Here is a 21,431-nt window from a genome sequence, read left to right on the forward strand (position 1 = left end):
ATGAAATAAGTGCACCTGTGAAACAAAAAGAGGACAATGGTGGGGGACAGGGAAGGAAGCTATGTACACTTGAAAAAGCTAAGGGGACAGAAATGAGCTGTTAAAAATTAGAAGTTTGATAGGAGAAATGAAAAAGACAATAGAAGTAGGTTTACAAGATAAAGATGAGAAAAAATTTCAGAAGGCAAAGCATAGTCATAAAGGGATAGAAAATTGGAAGAAGAAAGGACACAAAAATTGGAGGTCCGGTCCATGAGGTCTGATATCCAAATACAGGAGTTAATGTACAGAGGGAGAAACTAGAGGAAGTTGTCAAAGAGGTAACTAAAAAGCTTTCATAAAACTAAAGAACCAGAATTTTGAGACGGAAAACATTTAAGAGCACTGGGACAAAGAAAAGCTCCTATAAACTAATAGAGAGGAACACAGCACACTAGGCCTAGGAATCATATTTACATCTCCCTTATTCCTCGTACCACACTCACAAAACAATAAAACAAGTTAATAAAACAAACCCAAAACCCCAGTTAGAATTAAAGGTATAATTAAAATCAAAATTAAAAGTACAATTAACATATAAAAAGGAAAAACCCCATAAGAGAATATTTATCTGTCTCTGGATGGGCAAATAACTTTCTAACTTTCTAAACATAAAGGCCATGAAAGGCATTACAAAGGAAAAGACCGACTCAACATTTTAATATATTAAACTGAAATATATGTGAAAACCATTTAAAATTAAAATTAAATATAAATTAAAGAAATGGCAAACTGGGAAAAATCTATGAACAGATTAAACAAAGGGTTTAATATGGAAAATATTCACATGACAAGTAAAATGTTCATATACTGTGTAAAATATGTAGATAGTCACATAATATATAAAATGTTCATGTAAGTAGATGAGAAAAAACACTAGAACCATATTGGAGAAACATGGGCAAAGGATATGAAGCAATACAAATGGCTAGCATTCATTGAAGAAAAACAAGTCAATCTTAGTTGTAATTTAAGAAGTATAAATTAAAACTTGAGCTACACTTTTTCACCAAAATTTTTCACAATAATTTTCTTACCAAATTATTAAAGATTTTTTTTCAGAGCAAAGTTAATGGTGAGGATGAAAAGTGATATGTTTCTGGAAAGTTTTGGAAATACATGTTAAGGATTTTAAATGTTTAACTCTTGCAATGCAGTAATTCCATTTCTAGTTATCTAATCCAAGGAATTTCATTATTTCACTAATATTTTACCAAATATACTGATCCAGGTACTGAAATATAGGATATTTATAAGGGATTAGTAAAACTTGTGGAAAAGTAAAAACCAAAATAACTGTCCAATAATAGGGGGAAAGTTGAGTCACATATCTCCATCCAATAGAATTTATTCAGCCATCAAATATGATGGTTATAATTATTTTCAATAAACGGTAAGTAGACTTTCTAATGTGAGAAGAAATTTATTAAACACAGCATTTAGATATTGGCTGTCAGCGGAAACAATGGCTAACGTCTGAGGCATTCTGTCAACAATCCTCATTTGAAAGAATAGCTTTGAAATATGCACGGAACATGAAATACAAGAAGGCTTTCCTGCTGTCCTGAAATTGTTGAGCAATCTGTACAATAAGCAATCTGGACAATGGCCACAGTGAGAGGACTTATTAAACTTACTTCACTTCTTACCTTCCCCAGTTTAAAACACACTCACACACACACACACACACACACACACACACACACCAGGAAAGCTTAGTGGAATTATTTTTGAAAGACTCCTAATATCCAGAAATCCATCAAGTCTAATCATTCTGATAAAAATTCTTTTCTTCAATTGTCAGAATTGTCAAGTTTCCTTAGAGGAAGAATTTCTGTGTTACTGGGGATACCAAGAATAAGGGTAAAATGGAAGAGTAACTGAAATGTAAGGGTACTTATTCTCAACTAGTACCTGTGGCTCCAATTGAAAGAAACATGGAGGCGGTTTCACAGTAAAAGCAACCATCTGAGACCCGTAGAGAAGACATTTGCCTGGAGCACTGAAGGATCACCGTAATTGTACCCAGCAAATTCTGAGAAGTTTTGATTTGAGCACAGAGTTACACTTACAGAATCAGAGTGTTTCCTTTGGATGCTCAATATCTGAAGGTTAATGTGTACCTAGATTATTTATTTTATATAGATGGTAGCCCGGCCGCATACCTCCTAGGATTCTTAGAAATGTAAAAAGGAAATAATTTAGTTTATAAAACAAATACAGGGGCTTCCCTGGCAGTCCAGTGGTTGGGACTCTGGGCTTCCACTGCAGGGGGACGGGTTTGATCCCTGGTCAGGGAACGAAGATCCCACATGCCACGTGGCAAAGCCAACAAAAACAAAAACAAAAGCAAATACTCAACTCAAGGCTTGTTTTACTTGTCTATTAAGAATTCAATAAAAAATGAGGGCCTCTGTGATATTCATAATCAGCATTTTAGGGTTTATTAGGGGAAAGACCCTTAGCATGGTATTTAAATTTTTGACATTAATTTTCCTTGTAAATTGTTTCATTCTTCTCTTTTCATTTCTCTAGAGGAAGTTTTCATATAGAATGAAAAATTTGATTATATATTTATATAGTTTTAAATAAAATCATTATAGAAGAATTTTTAAGATTAAAAATTACAGTGAGATGGGGAGATTATCACATGATACAGGTGACGGGTACTTGTAGATCCTCAGGGTCTAGCTTGAGTGGTGACAGCTATAAGGAGGAGAGGTAGGCAGGCTGGATCCTTGGGTCCTTATAGAAGGAAGGAGAGCACAGGAAGCCTCCCTGGGGTATACAGGTGTCCCTGGGGCCTCACAGTAGACTGTCGTGGGATCCCCTGACATCACCGACTCTATGTCTAGGGAGAGGGAGATGTAATAGCCAACGGTAACTAGGATACTGTATTCCCATTCTTAGAAAAAAAGATTTCTAAAGGATGAAGTTAATTTCAGGAGCAAGATGATCAATTTGTACGAAACAAGTTGATTTTCAGGGGCTCAGTGGCCAGTCAAGAAGGAAAAGCAAATCAGAAATGCAGGAGAAAGTCAGTGTTATTAGAGAAAGCTATGGCAATAAATAATATCTTTAAAGAGACAGAGTGTGATACTAAAGAAATCCATGAACAGAAAAAGGAAATTGAAAGGGAGAAATAAAAAGAGTTAAAAGAGAGATGCGAATTGAGCTTTGAAATAAGACTGCATCTGTATAGTGGAAAAAGAAGTGGAACCAAGGAGAAAGAAAAGAACCGGAGAAGACTGTCAGTACCCTAGAGGTCAGAGACATTTTAGGAGGAAGGAGGTGTTCCATCAATCAATGATGTAGAGAGATAAAGTGTAACCCATGGAGGCGCACTTGGGAGACAATGTGATGATTGACAGAGATCAATTTCAGTGGAGAAGTGGGGTCAGAATCAGAAGACGAGAGAGATGAGAAAATGTTTTTGTAAAGGTAGATTATTTTTGCTTATGTTTTGACATGTTCGGTATTGAAAGGAAGGTAAGAGAAAGGATGTAGCTTAAATCAGGAAACAGACTGATGACTGATGATTTAAGTCTTTACAGAGGTGATAGTGATCATTTAATTCACCGTAGTTTTGGAATGCATGGGAGGTGTCAATTTAAGGAGTTTAAATGGCAAGATTAGGTCTGGAGAGGGGGAGTACCTTCTCTTCCCCTGAGATAGGAGAGTAGGGAGAAAGATGGGGTGTAACCAAGAGGAGAGAGACTGCAGTGTGCGCCAAATGATTTTAGTTACTTATTTTTTAATAAAAATGTTTGGAGTGTGCACCATATAGAGTACCAAGATCCCTTGGAAAATTTGATGATGAACAAGACCTAGACAATGCTCTCAAAGCAGTTTTATATGGAAGATAAGACAAGCCCAAAAATAACTCTAGAGTTTGAGAACACAAGCTATGAAGTTAAATATAAATTTTTCTACACCTCAGTTTCTTCCTCCATAAAATGGGAATACTGAGAGTACCAGCTATGTTTCAAGCATCCCATTCTCTTGCTAGCTTACATTTCCTAGGGTTCTAATAAAAGTATTTCACCTAATGGAGACTTTCAGCCCATGAATCAAGCACTGTTTCATTCTCCATCATTGCCATCATGTTCTCATTTCCTTTTTTACCCAGGATAAATTTACTGGTCCATCATTGTAATCACTCTCTTATCCCTCCATCCAATCCATCAAGACACTTGTTCCTCTCTCCTTGAGATACACATGGCTGGAAAACCCTAACCCTGATGAAACCTTACTAGTTGCTTTCTGCCCATCTTTTGGGTCCCCTTGTCGATGGAGGCAAATTCCACAGAGTCATACAATATGAGTTCAGGAAACACATCAAGACCAAGGCACACATCGGCTCTGCATTTCCTCAGCGTCTACATGGAGACGCATCCCATGTTGAGGAGGGTTTTGTTCTAGTGGAGGCCCCTTCCCCAGTGCTCTTCCTTCATATAGGCCTTTGAAGTCAGCAACCTTATTAGGAAAGGGAGCTTCGGACTGCTTGGGGAATTAAGCGGCCTAGATATCATGCCAGCCGTTTACAGGAGCTCTCCGGGAAAGCCAGTAGCCCTGTACGTTAGGAGGCGCCTGGGGACCTTGGGCCCTTTTGGATGCTATAGCCCTCCAGTCATGGAAGGAGTCTAGGCTAGCCTATTGTTCAGGCATCTTAGGATGAACATCTAGGGTCATGTTTGAACAATGCTTCTCCTTCATAACAATCTATCCCCAAGACCCTTGAGTGCTCATCAGGTGTCTCTGGAATAGGAAGAGAGAGATTATTTGACTTCCACCCAAACTTTAGAGGCTGAGTTAACTGCATTTGTCACACTCCCTCAAGGATGAGCTAGCTTGTCAACCACTTCCCCTCCCCACCATTTATTACCAACAAATTCTATAGAGACCTCGAGATTGTTTCTTTTACCCTTTGACATTAAAGTTGGAAAAAGAGAAGAGTGTTTTAATCCTCCATTACCTACCTTCTGCATGTTCCATGGTGCATGAGGCTCCAGGGCAGAGGTACAGAGAGCTACTACCGCTCACTCAAAGGGCCCCTGCCACCAGTATTCGAGTCTGCAGCAAACATTCCTTTGATGCACTCTTACAAAAGCTAAAGGCAGGGGTCACAGAGAGCAAGCCCTTCCTTGGCTATTTTTTTGTCCCTGATCCCAGATCCAAAGGAGAAATGTTTTATGTTGAAGCCAAATTGTGCTGACCTCTTTGGGGAGAGGGCTGGTAGAGGATTGGGCCCCAGTCCCAGCTTCCTCTTGTCTTGAATGGACCCCAGATAAGATATAGGGACCTCGGGCACCTCTTGCAGACCATAGGAGATGTGGGGAGTTTCTATCACTTGGAACAATGGCAGGCAAGCTGATCTTTCAAAGTCTTATTGGGGAGACTACAGGGTGAGGAAGATGAAATGCCTTTGTTCTCTAAAGGCATTTGAGCTCTTCCTCACCGATTTCTTTAGCATGGTTTTCTTCTCCTCTCCCTGGTTCTTGTGCTGACCCAATACTAGTGGTGTTTAATGCCCTGACAACTGTGCTAGCTCCTCCCATTCTGGCAGTTTTCCCAGGGAAATCCCTCTGTAACTAAAAGGACCCTGAAATTTGTATAACCGTTAGATCCCGTATATTTTCTTGTAAGAAATCTTAAAGGAAAAATTTCAGGCAAAATACCTGTGTTTTGTGGGCTGATAACTTTAAAAAGGAGGCCTTTTAGTAGACAGTTGGAAGAGCCAGTTGGATTCCACTGTGATGCAATCAGGAATGTTGGAGTTACCATGGCGCTGATGTGAGTATATCTGGAAGAGATACATGGGTACTGACCAACAGTTCAAGTTTCATTTGGAAATGTTTTGTTGAGACAGTACCTGTTTTCCTGGAAGGAAAATCGTCTCTACTTTTATCCAAAGCAAGACAATCAGAGGAGAGTTCCCTGAAAAGGTGATGTTTGGGCTGAGGCTTGAGAGTTGCCTGGGTGCAAAGACCATCAGACAAGAGTATACCGGCCTTTTTTGAGACACAGGCAGGAATGTGTTTGGAATGAGAGAGCAAGGAGCAGGGTAGAAAGGGGTGAGGTCCAGAGGTGATGGTGGGCCAGATCACTTAGGGACTTTTCGGACATTCGGAGGATTCTAAGTGGGGTGGAATAGGTGCGCCTGAAGTTTGAGGACAGGGGAAAGTGAGAGAGAATATTTGAAGGGTGGAAATTAGGGGCGCTTAAGAGGATTAGGAAACAGTAATAAGGGAGCACTTGAAATTGGGTTAATGAGATAGTTTGCTTTGGTTATTTTTTTGTTTTCTTATTTGTACACATATATTTTCTGTCCTAAATCATAACTATTACATTTGCTCTACACAGTTCAAGTTGAAAGTGGAGTGTACATGGTGAGATTTTTTTTCACATTGTTTTCAATATGTTTTTTTTCTTTTCACACACACACACTGTATTTTATTTTTATAAGGGATCAATAAACTGACACCAAGCATTGTAAATGGATGACCACAACAAAAGCAACGATTGCAATTACCCAACACGAAACTCACTCATACTATGTCATAATATTGACATTCAGTCCAGTAATCCTCCACTGTAACAACTCCTTTACTTTGCAGTGGAAATTGATTTGTATATTTTTTGCCTCTGAGTCCTTGTGGGATTTCTTGTTTTTTTAATTCCAACAGAAAGTCACAAAAATTAAATCATCCTCATAAGTTGACTCAGTCCCACCTAATTAATTGTTTTTTCATCTTGATCTTTTGTTAGCACTTTTATGAATTCATCAGTTTTCCATTAGTGTTCTGAACATGCTTATTCATTCAGTTCAGCAGTATAGTCAGTTACCAGAAACCTGTACTTGTCAGAGTCTTTTCCATGAATTTCTTGAAGATGAAACCCTTTTATAGGAACATTTTTGCAAAAGCATCAGAGTACACCCAGAACTGTCTGTAAATGACAAAAGACTTGAAAATGACCACGGTTAAAGATTGGATGAAAGTTCATAATAATGCAATTGACAAGGAAATTTTGTTATTTCTGAGATATACATTTTAAAGTAATAACTAGAATTATGACTTATAACATTAGACCAGAAGATATAAGGTTTCTGGAAATTTCATGTAATGTCTGAAACATTTATATTAACATATTTCCATACAAATAACCCAAAAAAAGTTTAGTATTAGTTGTTTTTTGTTTGTTTGTTTGTTTTTTTATACTGCAGGTTCTTATTAGTCATCAATTTTATACACATCAGTGCATACATGTCAATCCCAATCGCCCAATTCAGCACACCACCACCCACACCCCGGCGCGGTTTTCCCCCCTTGGTGTCCATACGTTTGTTCTCTACATCTCTGTCTCAACTTCTGCCCTGCAGACCGGTTCATCGGTACCATTTCTCTAGATTCCACATACATGCGTTAATATACGATATTTGTTTTTCTCTTTCTGACTTACTTCACTCTGTATGACAGTCTCTAGATCCATCCACGTCTCAACAAATGACTCAATTTCGTTCCTTTTTATGGCTGAGTAATATTCTATTGTATATACGTACCACCACTTCTTTATCCATTTGTCTGTCGATGGGCATTGAGGTTGCTTCCGTGACCTGGCTATTGTAAATAGTGCTGCAATGAACATTGGGGTGCATGTATTTTTTCAATTATGGTTTTCTCTGTGTATATGCCCAGTAGTGGGATTGCTGGAGCATATGGTAATTCTATTTTTAGCTTCTTAAGGAACCTCTATACTCTTCTCCATAGTGGCTCTATCTATTTACATGCCCACCAACAGTGCAAGAGGGTTCCCTTTTCTCCACACCCTCTCCAGCATTTGTTGTTTGTAGATTTTCTAATGATGCCTATTCTAACTGGTGTGAGGTGATACCTCATTGTAGTTTTGATTTGCATTTCTCTAATAATTAGTGATATTGAGCAGCTTTTCATGCTGATGCATCTCTTTTTCCTAACTTGAATGAGAATGTTACTTTTGTTTCACTGTTAAGAATGATCATTGCTATTTTTTACCTTGAAATTCTTTATCTTACAAAAAAAAGCTTCTCTTGATGCTTTGCAAGTAAGAATTTTAAAATCATGAATGGATTTTCCATTTCATCAAATGCTTTTTTGGTACCTATAAGATGATGATATTTTTCATTTACTTTGTTAATATTCTGAATTTTATCATTAAATTTTCCAATGTTCAATCATCCTTGCATTCTATTTGGTCATGATGTATTATTCTTTTACTATCTTGCTGCATTTCATTGGATAACATTCCATTTTATGCTTTCCTCTATGCTTATAAACAAAAATGGCCTGTAGCTTTATTTTTTATTGTCCTTTTTTCGTTTGGCTATCAGAGAGCAGAAAAGCCTCATCTGAGTAGCTTTCCAACTTTTTCTATACTCGGAAGCAATTTGCACAATAAGAGTTAACTGTTTCTTGAAAGTTTTCTAGATTCACATGCAAAATGATGTGTCTCTTGGACTTTCAGGGGTCATATCTTGAACCAGCCTCTTATACTTGGGTGTTATTCAAGCTTTCTGGTGTTTCTTGCATCCATTTTGGATATGTTTCCTCTCCAGACATTTATTCTTTTCTCTTATCTTTTGAAAATGTTGCTGTCAAGTTTCTCCTAAGATTCTCTTTCGAGATTTTAAAAATTCTTTTGTGCACTATTTCATTCCTAGTGGTTTATTTTCCCCTTCTTTCTTATGCTCGGTTATGCCCATGGTGTATTGCTATCATTAATTTCTTCCAAGAATATTTTTGGTCATCAGTGTTCTGTCTCGTATGTGTTTTCTTTCGTTAATTTTGTCTTTATTCTTTGTTATTTTTTTACTCCTACCCCTTCTTTCTCTTCTTCTATTTTATAGCTTCTTCAATTGAATGTTTAGTTCATATATTTTCAATCACCCTTCTTTTTCCTTTTGGTACAATGAAAGATATCATTCTGTTTTAATGCTTTTCACCCTAAACTATAATTTTAAATTTATCTAAATAATTTAAATACATTAAAACAAATTTATTTCACAGAAATTTGTGAAAATCATCATAACGTGATGAATTATGTCAATGAGCCATTCTGATGGGTGTGTAACCAGCACCTGGGTTCAGAATAGAATATTCACATTAATCTAGACACTTCCTCACACCCCCACTCACAACCTCTCTCTTTCACAAAGGTAACCACTACTCTGACTTCTAACATAGATTACATTGGTACCAAAAAATATCATCATCTTATAGGTACCTTTTTATCTTTATCTAAATGGAAGCATAGAATAGGTATTCTTTTGAGTCCAGATAATTTTGCTCAGTATTATGTTTATAGAATTATTCTTATATTTTCATGTAGTTCTTGTTTATCTTCATTTCTGTATTATATTCCATTGTATGAATATACTACAATGTACTTATCCATTCTAATGTTGACTGGCATTTGAGTTGTTTCCAGTGTTTGGCTTCTGAAATCATGTTGTTCTGAACACTCTTGGACTTGACTTTCATTGCACAGACATACACATATCCTAGGCATGAATCATAGCACATGGGTAAGTTCAATTTTAGTGGATACTGTCCAAATAGTTTTTCAAAGTGAATGGAGCGATTTCCATTCTCCTTACTAGAGTACAAGAATTTCCATTGTTCACAACAACACCATTTCTTGTATTGTCAATCTTATGAAATTTTAGCCTTTATTTGAATATGCAATTATAGTCCATGGTGGTGTTTTCTTTGTAGTTCCCGAGTAAATATTTCCAAACATTAGTTTTCAACCTGTCTCTATTCTTTTTTTTTTTAGGTTTTTTGTTCAATACTGCCCTGAAGACACTACATTTGGGATACCCAGCCAGGGCTGGGTGATTCACTAGATCTCAAGAGGACGAGCCAAGTGTCAAGCAAGGACATCAGAGACTTGCAGGCTCAGCCTGCACCAGTCCTGAGCAAGGCTTCTGCCCAGCGTGGAGTCCCCTGGAGAATCAGCAAGCCTAAGAAATATTATCAACTCATTGCATTAAAGTCTACTGGGGGTTCCTGCTGATATACTCCAACCCATTTTTGAAAAAGTACTGTTTCCCAGCATCTTCACCTATCCAGAACATAAATCAAAACTTGGGAGTTTGCTGCTTATTAATGAAAGCTATGACGTCTAAGTCCAACTGGGCCCAGAACCCAAGTTGTAGAATAATGGTATTTCATCCAACCAAAGAAGAGTTTAATGATTTCGATAAATACATTGCTTATATGGAATCCCAAGGTGCACACCGAGCAGGCGTGGCGAAGATCATTCCACCCAAGGACTGGAAAGCCAGACAGACCTATGATGATATCAATGACATCTTAATAGCCGCTCCCCTCCAGCAGGTGACTTCTGGGCAGGCAGGTGTGTTTACTCAATACCACAAAAAGAAGAAAGCCATGACCGTGGGTGAGTACCACCACTTAGCAAATAGTGAAAAATACCGGACTCCAGCACACTTTGATTTTAAGGAGCTGGAGCGAAAATATTGGAAAACACGCCTCTACGATTCACCAGTATATGGTGCGGACGTCAGTGGCTCCTTATTCGATCAAAACACGGAGCAGTGGAACCTTGGACACCTGGGAACCCTTCAGGACCTGCTGGAGCAGGAGTGCGGAGTGGTCATCGAAGGCGTCAACACCCCCTACCTGTACTTCGGCATGTGGAAGACCGCCTTCGCCTGGCACACGGAGGACATGGACCTTTACAGCATCAACTACCTGCACTTCGGGGAGCCCAAGACTTGGTACGCGGTGCCCCCGGAGCACGGCCGGCGCCTGGAACGCCTGGCCAGGCAGCTTTTCCCGGGCAGCGCGCGGGGCTGTGAGGCCTTCCTGCGGCACAAGGTGGCTCTCATCTCGCCCACGGTCCTCAAGGACAACGGCATCCCCTTCGATCGGATCACTCAGGAGGCTGGAGAGTTCATCGTGACCTTTCCCTATGGCTACCACTCTGGCTTCAACCATGGCTTCAACTGCGCGGAAGCCATCAATTTCGCCTGCCCGCGCTGGATCGATTATGGCAAAGTGGCCTCGCAGTGCAGCTGCGGGGAGGCCCGGGTCGCCTTCTCCATGGACGCCTTCGTGCGCATCCTGCAACCGGAGCGCTACGAGCTGTGGAAACGCGGGCAGGACCGGATCGTGGTGGACCACACGCAGCCCACGGCGCCGGACAGCCAGGTCCTGAACGCCTGGAGGGAGGTCCGCGCGTCCCTGGGAGCCGCTCTCGCCACGAGGCACCACCTGCCCCGCCGCGCTCTGCGCCCCCGTAGGGCTGTAGCCGCGGGCGGTGGGACCCGCCACCGAGTCCCTGTGCGTGCTGTGTGCCGGCGCCCCTCGCCGGCCCGGGGTTCTTGCTCTGCCGCCCAGTTCAGGGACGCGGCCACCAGCACCTCCGCGGAGCCCGGCCCGACCCAGCCGCCGACCCCAGGTCCATCCGCCCCGGATCGCCACCCAGCTGGAAGATGTGGCCCTCGTCGTCGTCCTTGGGAACAGGGCACTCAGGAGCCAGCTGCTCCCCCCAGGGCTAAGAGGAGGCTTTCGGTAGACACAGCTCAGGACCCAGAGGCTCAGCCCCTGCCTGTAGATGCACCCTCGCCGGACAGCGCCGCCCCGCTCAGCCCTGGGCTCCAGCATCCCGCCACGGCTTCTGGCTGTGGTTGTGGCCCTGTCCCCTAAGCCCAGGGGATGCCTTTCTACCCCACTGCTCTTGCGTGGGGATCCTTTGAGACTGGTCATATTTCCATTTCAGAGCTTTGGGTATTTACAGGTCACTAGCCTTGCGTGAGCGTGCCTCCTGTGCTGCCGCTGGACATGCTGGTTCCCTGGTGTTTACCAAATTCTCCAAAGTTTGTTCTTCCTTCCAGACCCTGGAATCGTTGGACACTGCTAACTCCTGTGTCACAAACTGAGGTTTCATGCACTGGACACTCTAGTATCTCTGGGAACTAGGTCCTGCTGAGGTCACCAGAGCCCAATCTACCTCACACTCCCATCCTGTGGGCCAGCTCTGGATGCTGCTGTACTTGTAAAGAACCCTGGGCTTTGATTACCCTCCAGTCTCTCTCCTTTTCCTCTTCGCCCTTCCCTTCCTGCTTTTCTTGCCAAACTAGGCCCTTTTGACCAATTAGGTCAGTAGAGACTAAGATAATAATTGATAATCTTTCTGAGTCTTTGATGTATTGAAAATGTGTTCTCTGCTAGTATGGTAACTAGAATGTTAAAATCTGAGTTTATTAAATATATTAAAGGTAACCAGAATGTTAAAATCTGACTTTATTTTCTGTGTTGTTCAGTCAGTCAACTGAGAGGTGGTCGTTTTTTCTGCACTTTTCTTAATAATTATATCAAAACATTTCAAGCAAATCTTATTTTTATGAGCTGGTTGCCTTGTGTGATGTTGGTGAGTGAGTTTGGGGTTGATTGTTGGGTTCCAGCTGGCTGGCTGGGTTGGGGGGTTTGGTTTGCAGGCCTATCTGAAGGATGACTTGGTGGGAATCACCTGGCACTTGGCTGATCCAAGTTGCTAGGAGAGATGAGCAAACAGAGGACAAAAAGTGCCAGCATGTGAAAATCTTCTCTGCAAGTCTCCACTGCCTTCTCAATGCTGTATGTATATTTCACAAGGTTAAGTCATTGACACATCCCAATAAACCAATCCACAAATAAAGGAACAAGACAATTTCAAGTGGGCATGGTTCTGTGAAGAGATTAAAGGAGATGGGATGCTAGTGCAGAATGGGCAGTGTGGTTCCGGTGGTCAGGGAATACTTCTTAGAGCAGGAGACATTTCTGAGTCCCAAATGACAAGAAGGAAGGTCCAGAGCTGATTTCCACTTGGATGAAACAGCAAGTGTAACAGCCCTAACATAGACCTTGGTGTTTTTGTGTGGCTAGAGAGGAAGCTCATTTGTGTCTGGGGCACTGAGAAGGGAGAGGCAGGGTCCAGGGTATGCAGGACCTTGTAGCTCATGTGAAATATTTGAGTTTTTTTCAACTTGAAATGAGAAGGCATTGGAAGTTGAAAACAGCACTTGACATGATATAATTTGCACAGTTAACTAATCACCTTAATTGTTCTGTGGACCCCTTGGGGGCAGGAGAAGTAGTTAGAACATCTAAGTAATACAGGTGAGAATTGATGGTTACTGACTTAGGCCATAGTGTTGAAAATGCACAGAAGTGGCCAAAGTCAGAATCAATTTTGGAAATTGAACATGATAGTTTGGATGCAGAAGGAAACACTTCAGAGAATCAAACCACATCTCTCTTCCCTCCAGCTCTCCCCTACAGAATTTCAGTAAGACTCTGGAATTTGAAGCACTATGTAAGACTACAGGCAGGACTAATGAAAAAGTAAGGCTTCTTTGAAGTTCTGATTGAGGAGTAGCAAAAGCCCACGTCTCATCCCTATCACCATGCAGCTAGGCAACACTGTGGTAGTATAGTCTGTGGAAAACTGAAGCTGAGAGACTGCACTCAGGCTCCTCAGTGGAGGATGGCAGTGAGATGCTTGGCTGGAAAGATGATTAAGCCCTGTATTGAGATGGTGGAACCACATGATGGAAGCAGACTGGAATTACTGGGAAGGCAGCAGCCCTGGAGAGCAACTGGACCATAGTAGATCTCATATGAGCAAGGAGTAAACTTTCATGTGATAAGTAACTGAGAACTTAAGGGCTTTTGGTCCTTTCATTTAGGTCAGTTGTGGATATGGCAGTGCAGAGAAATAAGGGAACTCTGAAAAGTCTCTATGAAGACAGTAGCCTGGCTCATATTGCTATTTTAAATTTTAGAAACTGAAATTTTCCTTGTCATATTTCAGGGATATCACAATCTCTTCCCGGCAGATACACGCTCCAAATAACCTAGGATAACAAAATTGGGGGTTTTGAAGGCCAAGAGACAAAAAGAAACTTCAGAAAATATTTCTTCCACTATACTCCTTATGTATTCACCCAGTTTTATACTTGAAACAAAATTTCCTTTGCCCAATAAAGAGTAGCAATGTTAAAAATACAGTTTAGTTTTACCAGTAGACTGGTTCCTAAATTAGTCTTCTTGACCTAAGTAGGCATTTCTCAAAAGAAGATATACAAATGGCCAACAGGCCCATGAAAAGATGCTCAACTTCGCTAATTATTAGAGAAATGCAAATCAAAACCACAGAGGGGTATCACCTCACACCTGTCAGAATGGCCATCGTCAAAAAGTCTACAAATAATAAATGCTGGAGAAGTGTGGATGAAAGGGAACCATCTTACACTTTCGGTGGGAATGCAAATTGGTTCAGCCACTATGGAAAACTGTATGGAGGTTGCTTAAAAACACTAAAAATAGGGCTACCATATGATCCAACAGTCCCATTCCTAGGCGTATATCCGGAAAAGGCGAAAAGTCTAATTCAAAAAGATACATGCACCCCAGTGTTCATAGCAGCCTTATTTACAATAACCAAGACATGGAAACACACCAAGTACCCATCAACAGATGATTGGTTTAAGAAGAAGAGGTATATACATACCGTGGAATATTACTCTGCCACAAAAAGATGAAATATTGCCACTTGCAGCAGCATAGATGGACCTAGAGAATATCATACTAAGTGAAGTAAGTAAGACAGAAAAAGACAAATAGATCACTTATATGTGTTATCTAAAAAACAATACAAGTGAATCTATATACAAAACAGAAACAGAGTCACAGACATAGAAAACAAACTTGTGGTTAGCTAAGGGGAAAGGGAGCAGGGGAGGGATAAATTAGGGGTATGGGATTAACAGATACACACGACTGTACAGAAAACAGATAAGCAACAAAGATTTGCACAAAAAATCAAAACAAACAAAAACAAAACCAAAAAAACCCAAGGATTTGCTATATAGCACAGGGAACTGTATTCGATATCTTGTAATAATCTATTATGAAAAATAATCTGAAAAAATATGTATATAACAATCACTTTTCTGTACACCTGCGACTAACACAATATTGCAAATCAACTATACTTCCATTAAAAAAAAATTAGGCTTCTTGAAAGGATCAGGAGCTGGGGGTGGTAATGAAGGGGGTTCATCCAGCAATTGTATTGAAAATTCTATTTTATTTCAAGTCAACTGGCACACTCAATTTGGATACTCACAATCTGGACCACTCTTCTCAGGAAAAGATACCCAGATCCAGCTGTTCTTCCATGTCCAGTAAGTTGTTGCTATACTTAATCTTGGAAAAGCAAGGGACATTGACAATGACAATTAAATAAAGGCAAGGATAGAGCCATCTTCGTTCTTACTGCCACGATCTCTCCTAGGCCTCTCTCCACTTCTGAGAAATAACAATCACAAGTCCAGTGTATATTCATCAAGTTTGTAGACAAAAGGCTACGAAACCGAAAGTAGTATGTCGTGTGGTTTTAACAACATACCCCCACCATCACCTTTTAAAAAAGTCAATATTACAGTTACAAGATCTAAAGACTTTCCTATCTATAGTCCCTAGTTAGTTCAACAAAGTCCACTAGATCTGGGTAATTTATTTTATTTTATTCGTTCTGCTGCTGATGGACAATAGGGTTATTTGCAAATCTTTGTTATTTCGAACTATGCTTTACAGAGCAGCTTTGTATATAGGATTCCTGGGTTGTATTTATGTTCACTTTTAACTTTTTAGAAAAAGCCCGCTTGCCCTCCAATTTCCACCTCTATTGGCAGTGTGGGAGAGATTTGGTTTCACCATATCTTGACCCACTTTTTATATTGTCAGACCTAATCAAAATGGGCAGAGAACAGCTTCTCTGATTGCTAGTAATCCTGCACATCTTCTTGTATTTATTGGCCATTTGGATTTCCTCTTTTCTGAATTACCTACTCTAAAGCTCTACCTACTTTTTTTGGTTTGACTATTTTTTGTTGTTGTTATGTAGAAGTTATGTGATATTCAGGATACTAATTCATTGTCTATTTCATGTATGATGACAAACTTCTCCTAGACTGTAAGTTCTTTTAATTTTTTACGTCATAGTATTAGTCAGGGTTCTTCAGAGTAATAGAACCGATAGGAGATATATGTATAGCTCTTAGTAGAGGAACTCATTCATTTGGTTATGGAGGCTGAGGAATCCCACGATCTGTCAGGTGGGCCGTCTGCAAGATGGAGAACGGGGAATATGGTTGAGTCTGGGTTCGAAAGCCTGGGAACCTGGAGTGCCCATGTCAGATGTCCCAAAGCAAGGGAAGACGGATGCGTCTGCTCAGGCAGAGAGAGTAAATTCACCCCTACTCTGCCCTTTTGTTGAATTTGGGCTCTCAGTGGTGTGGGTGATCCCGCCTGCAGTGGTGAAGGCGCTCTTTACTCAGTCTACTGATGCAAGTGCTAATCTCTTCCCGGAAGAGCCATGCAGAACACACAGAAGTGATGCTTTACCAGCTATCTGGGCATCTCTTAGCCCAGTCTACATGTGAAATTAACCATCACAGTCATTAGTTTGGAATCATTTAAATATATCAGACGTTCCCATCATGGTGCTTTTGGTTCTTTAAGCCATTGTTCCACCCTGAGTTCATACAGACCTTCTTCAATATTTTCTCTTAAAATTCTGTGTTGTCTCCATCTGTAATGCACCTCAAATTTATTTATGTAAGTGGTATGAGGTCAAGCTCCAATCCCACCCACCCCCCAAAATAGTGCCAATGCCACTACCACATATTGAATAGCCCATCCTTCCCCATTGGTTTGGTACGCTACCTCCATCGTAGGCAGACTCCCACATACCCATGTGTCTGTGTCTGGCCTCCCTATTCTGTATGCAGATACATTTGTCCATTGCAGCTCAAATACCACAGTTCGGTAGAGGAGAAATCACCCCTCTTTGTTCTTCTTTTAAGGAATCATCTTGGGATTCTTATTTGAATACTTCCCTACTTACTAGATCTGTCACCTTGAGCAAGTTTCTTAATATCTCCTTGATGCGGTTTCCTCATATGAGAAATAGGGTTCATAGGATTTCCCTTATACGGTCATTATGAAGATAAGGCATAAATAAATTATTTTATGCAGAGTGCATTGAACAGTGTCTGGCATTAGATAGTCACCATATATTAGCTATTTTTAATAATATTTGTTCTGTTAAAGGTACAGAGAAACTTCTGTGGATCAAAAACAATGAAAAAGAGAGTGAAAAGACAAATCAAAGAGTGAGAACAGATATCGCGTTACTCATACCCAGTAAAGAAGTAATAAGCAGAACATATAACGACTACCAAGACAGACAACCCAGCAGAAAAATGGACACAATACTTGATGAGGCACTTCCTGAAGGGGCACCTCCAATCAGCCAATAATCATCAGAAAATTGGTTCACTCCTATTAGGAACCAAGTAAATGCAAATCATTATGAGGTACCCCTGTTCCCTCACCTGATCGGCTAAAACTGTAAAGGCAGAAAATCACCAAAGGTCTGCAAAAGTGAGGGGCGATGAACACCCTTGCACGCAGCTAGTGCGTAAACTGGTAAAATGTGTTGAAAACATTTGGCAACTTGCAGTTTACATATTCTATGGCCAGTATAGGCGTCAGGGAAGTTTCAGAGCAACGCTGTTTGTAAGAGGCCAAAAGTGGAAACAACCCAAAGCCCCATCTACAGTAGACAGTTTATATGGTTGAATACTTTACAGCCCTGAAACAGAAAAGTCCAGCTGCATGCAACGGCGTAAATGATGAAAAATTACACCAAAAATACACTAAAGTACATAAATACATTTGTGTTTCTTCACGGTTATATAAAGTTTTCAAAAATGGACAGAGTTTTAATTTTATAATGTTTACCAAAATTACTATGTGAATAGTTAGGATAAGGTCAGTGTAGGAGGCAGAAGGGGCTGTAATCTGGGAAAGAGAGCACAAGTCAGGCAGCCAGGTGCCTGGCAATGTTGCATTTCTTGACCTGGGTAGTGGCTCCACTTCTGTTCACTCTATAGTTATTTGTTGAAGTGTACATATATGCTTTACAGATTTCTGTGAACACTTTCTATTTCATAATTTAAAATATTTTTAAAAGTGCTCTAAAAAATTGTCACATAGTGGTTCATAGAATCATTTGGTTTATAGTGTGTTGTATTGTAGACTGTTTCCAAGACTCAGATTATGTTTCTAATCTTTTTCATTCTAATATTGTTTATTGATGCCTTCTCCTGTTTATTATTTACCATATTATATTTAGTAATACCTAATTTTTGGACAGTTTTAGACTTACAAAACATTGAGCACATGGATCAGGGAGTATTGACCCGACCCCACTCACATGTCCCCCTATTAGTAACATCTTAATTCCCATGGTATATTGATTACAATTAGTGAACCAATGTCAATATGTTATTGTCTACTAAGGCCTATCATTGGTTCAGATTTCCTTACCTTTTACCCAAAGTCCTTTTTCTGTTCCAAGATCTCATCTAAAATGTCAAATTACATTTAGTTTTCATGTCTCCTTAGGTTTCTCTTGGCTGTAACAGATTCTCAGAGTTTCCTCGTTTTTGACCAAAATTTGTATAGAAACGTGACAGTTTGGGGAAATACTGGTCAGGTATATTGTAGGATGCCCCTCTATTGGAATTTGATGCTTTTCTTATGATTATCTTGGGTTTCTGTATTTTTTTGGAGGAAGATTACGGAGGGAATTTTATCACATTTTAATCACATCATATCAAGGACATATACTATCAAAGTAATTTATGACTTTCTTTTTTTTGGCCTCATCTCGTAGTTTGTGGGATCTTAGTTCCCTGGCCAGGGATCGAACCCGGGCCCTAGGCAGTGAAAGCGTGGAGTCCTAACCACTGGACTGCCGGGGAATTCCCAGTTTATGACTCTTGATGTTGACCTGGTTAAAATGGTGTTTGGCAGGGCCCTCCTCTATAAATCACTGCCCCTCCCCGACTCCTATCCCCGATTGCCACTCTGCACCTGCTTCTCACGCTAAGGGAGCACTCCCTTCCTGTAACAGGGAGGACTATATAATTTATTAACCAGTTCTTTATTTTTTACGTAACAGACTTCTATTTTATTAATCATTTATATTTTTGTATATGGTTGTTTCTCTTTTGTTTTTTGAATTGTTCTATCAATTTTATCTTTTTTTTCTTTCAAATAATTCTGAGGTATTTTGGTTTAGTTCTTACTAACTACTTGCATACAACTAAAAATCAATAGATTTTTAGCTCTTATATGGATATTGTTGTATATGTTATGTGGATATTCATTTTAAAATAAATATGGTTGTGTTCAGTTTTTTGATTATTGACTTTCAATTTTATTTCATGATTGAAATAAAAGATTGATCAAGATGGTACTCAATATGTTGATTCTATGGAATTTTTATTGAGATTTATTATGTGGTCTTACAGTGGTAAATTTTTGTAAATGTTTTAAATGTGTTGAAAAACATTTTGCTATGTGGTTGCTGCAGGTAATATAATCAAAGTTGTTAAATTTATTGTTTAAACTTTTATAACATTATTAATTTTCTTCTCTCCTCGTCTATCAATTTCTGGGAGAATGGTGTTTGAAAAAAAAAACCTCCCACCATGATTGCAAATATGTCACTTTTACCTTATAATTCTCAGTCTTTGTGTTCTATGTCTCAGTGCTGTGTGTCCAGGTGCGTAAAGTGCATCACTGTAATCTTTCCCGTGCGATTTTCTTTTTGATAACTATAAGCTGTCCTTCTTTTACCTTATAAATACATTCGATATTAATTGCTGCTAGACCAGGTTTCTTTTGTTTAATATTTGCTTGGTTTGACTTTCCCACTCCTTTTATTTTCAACCTCTTAGCTCGCTGTAAGATTGGTTTAAAAAATCAAAAGGGCGCAGACAAAGTGGGCTGACCAAGCAGAGCAATTATCGATGATTGGTGCTGATCAAATTATACCTTTGCCCAGGTAGAAAGCCAGAGCCATCAGGATATGGGTCTGCATTTGGAGAACAGCTGCCCAGAGAACACTGTCTCTCTCTCTGGGTCCTTGAATATCTCCAACTGGAATCAGGATTTTGTTGGTAGAAGGTAGGTCACTTTATTTCTGTAATTTGTGCTTATGAGCAAAAGAGTTATTTTCCTACCAGAAGTTTTAAAAAATGACACTATTTATGCATATAGAGAGAGAGAGAGAGCGAGAGAGAGGGAACTATACATTGGGATATCCTTTCCTTGAGTTTTTTTTTTTTTTTTTTTTACAATTCTGTAGCATTTAATACGTTCACAGCGTTGTACAACCATCAACATTCTCTAGTTCCAGAACATTTTCATCATCCCAAAAGGAAACCCACACCCATTAGCAGTCACTCCCTATTCCCCCCAGCCCCTGGCAACCAATAATCTACTTTCTGTTCCTGTGAATTTGCCTATTCTGGACATTTCACTTAGATGCAATCATACAATGTGTGGTCTTTGTGTCTGGCTTTCGCTCAGCACAATGTTTCTAAAGTTCATCCATGTTGTAGCCGGTATTTAGTACTTAATTCATCTTTAAGGCCAAATAATATTCCATTGTGTTGATAGTCCGCATTTTGTGTATCCATTCAGCTGTTTATGAGCACTTGGGCTGTTTTCACATTTTGGTGATTGTGAACAGAAGCACATGTACCTTTACATCTGCATCTTGTTGTCATCTGTGGGCCCCTCTGAGGGCAGCTCTCTGCGAATGTTGGGCTGTGAGCAGGTCTTCTGGCATCTACCACACCTCCCAACCCACCCCAGCCCAGGGGACCTTTGTGTGGTCTGGGGGGGCTTGGACTCATCAGTCACCACCTCAAACAGAGAGGGTCCACTGGAGTTATTTTGTTTCCTCTCAGGGGCTAGGCATTTACAACTCAGACACCAGAATCTGCTCCTTTGTCTCTGTTTTCTGCTAATACATCCGTAAGGCAGAGAACAAGACTGGTCTGGTTGCTGCCACGATGAGAGGGACGACGGAAGACACTAGAAGATGGGGGACATGAGGGAACAAAGGTGACAGTTCGAAAATATGAGCCTACATACTTTCATTTTTACTTATTCTCTTGATGACAACTTGTACACATGATTGGAGGGTGGGACAACGTGGGACATGGAAGCCACGGCCCAGGAACATGCGGAGGGGAGATCGGGAGGGGCCCTCTTCCCCCTCCTCAGGGCCAGTCTGCCCAGGCCCTGATACGAAGCAGGAAGGGGGGAGGCAGTGTGTGTATGTGGAGCAGGGGGGCAATCCTGCTTAGACAAGCAGACCCAGGTGGTCCTTCTTTACCAAGGGAGATGGGCAAATTGTGATCACCAGTTCTGGAAAAGGTAGCCAGTGGGCCTTGGCAGGGGAAATCTCTCCCCAAATCC

General features: G+C 40.3%; 1 long non-coding RNA gene and 1 pseudogene across 2 annotated transcripts in view; both read left to right on the forward strand.

Moving 5' to 3' along the window:
* The window catches only part of LOC309636721, a 939,587-nt gene that overhangs the window by 684,162 nt on the left and 233,994 nt on the right, over positions 1-21,431 (forward strand). The window lies entirely within an intron of this gene.
* LOC309637127 (lysine-specific demethylase 4D pseudogene) lies at positions 10,185-11,750 on the forward strand (annotated as a pseudogene). Its single transcript has one exon. The product of its transcript is annotated as a lysine-specific demethylase 4D pseudogene (transcript).

This window comes from Balaenoptera physalus, assembly GCF_965194825.1.
Source record: "Balaenoptera physalus genome assembly, chromosome: 10".
In the NCBI taxonomy this organism is placed as follows: Eukaryota; Metazoa; Chordata; class Mammalia; order Artiodactyla; family Balaenopteridae; genus Balaenoptera; species Balaenoptera physalus.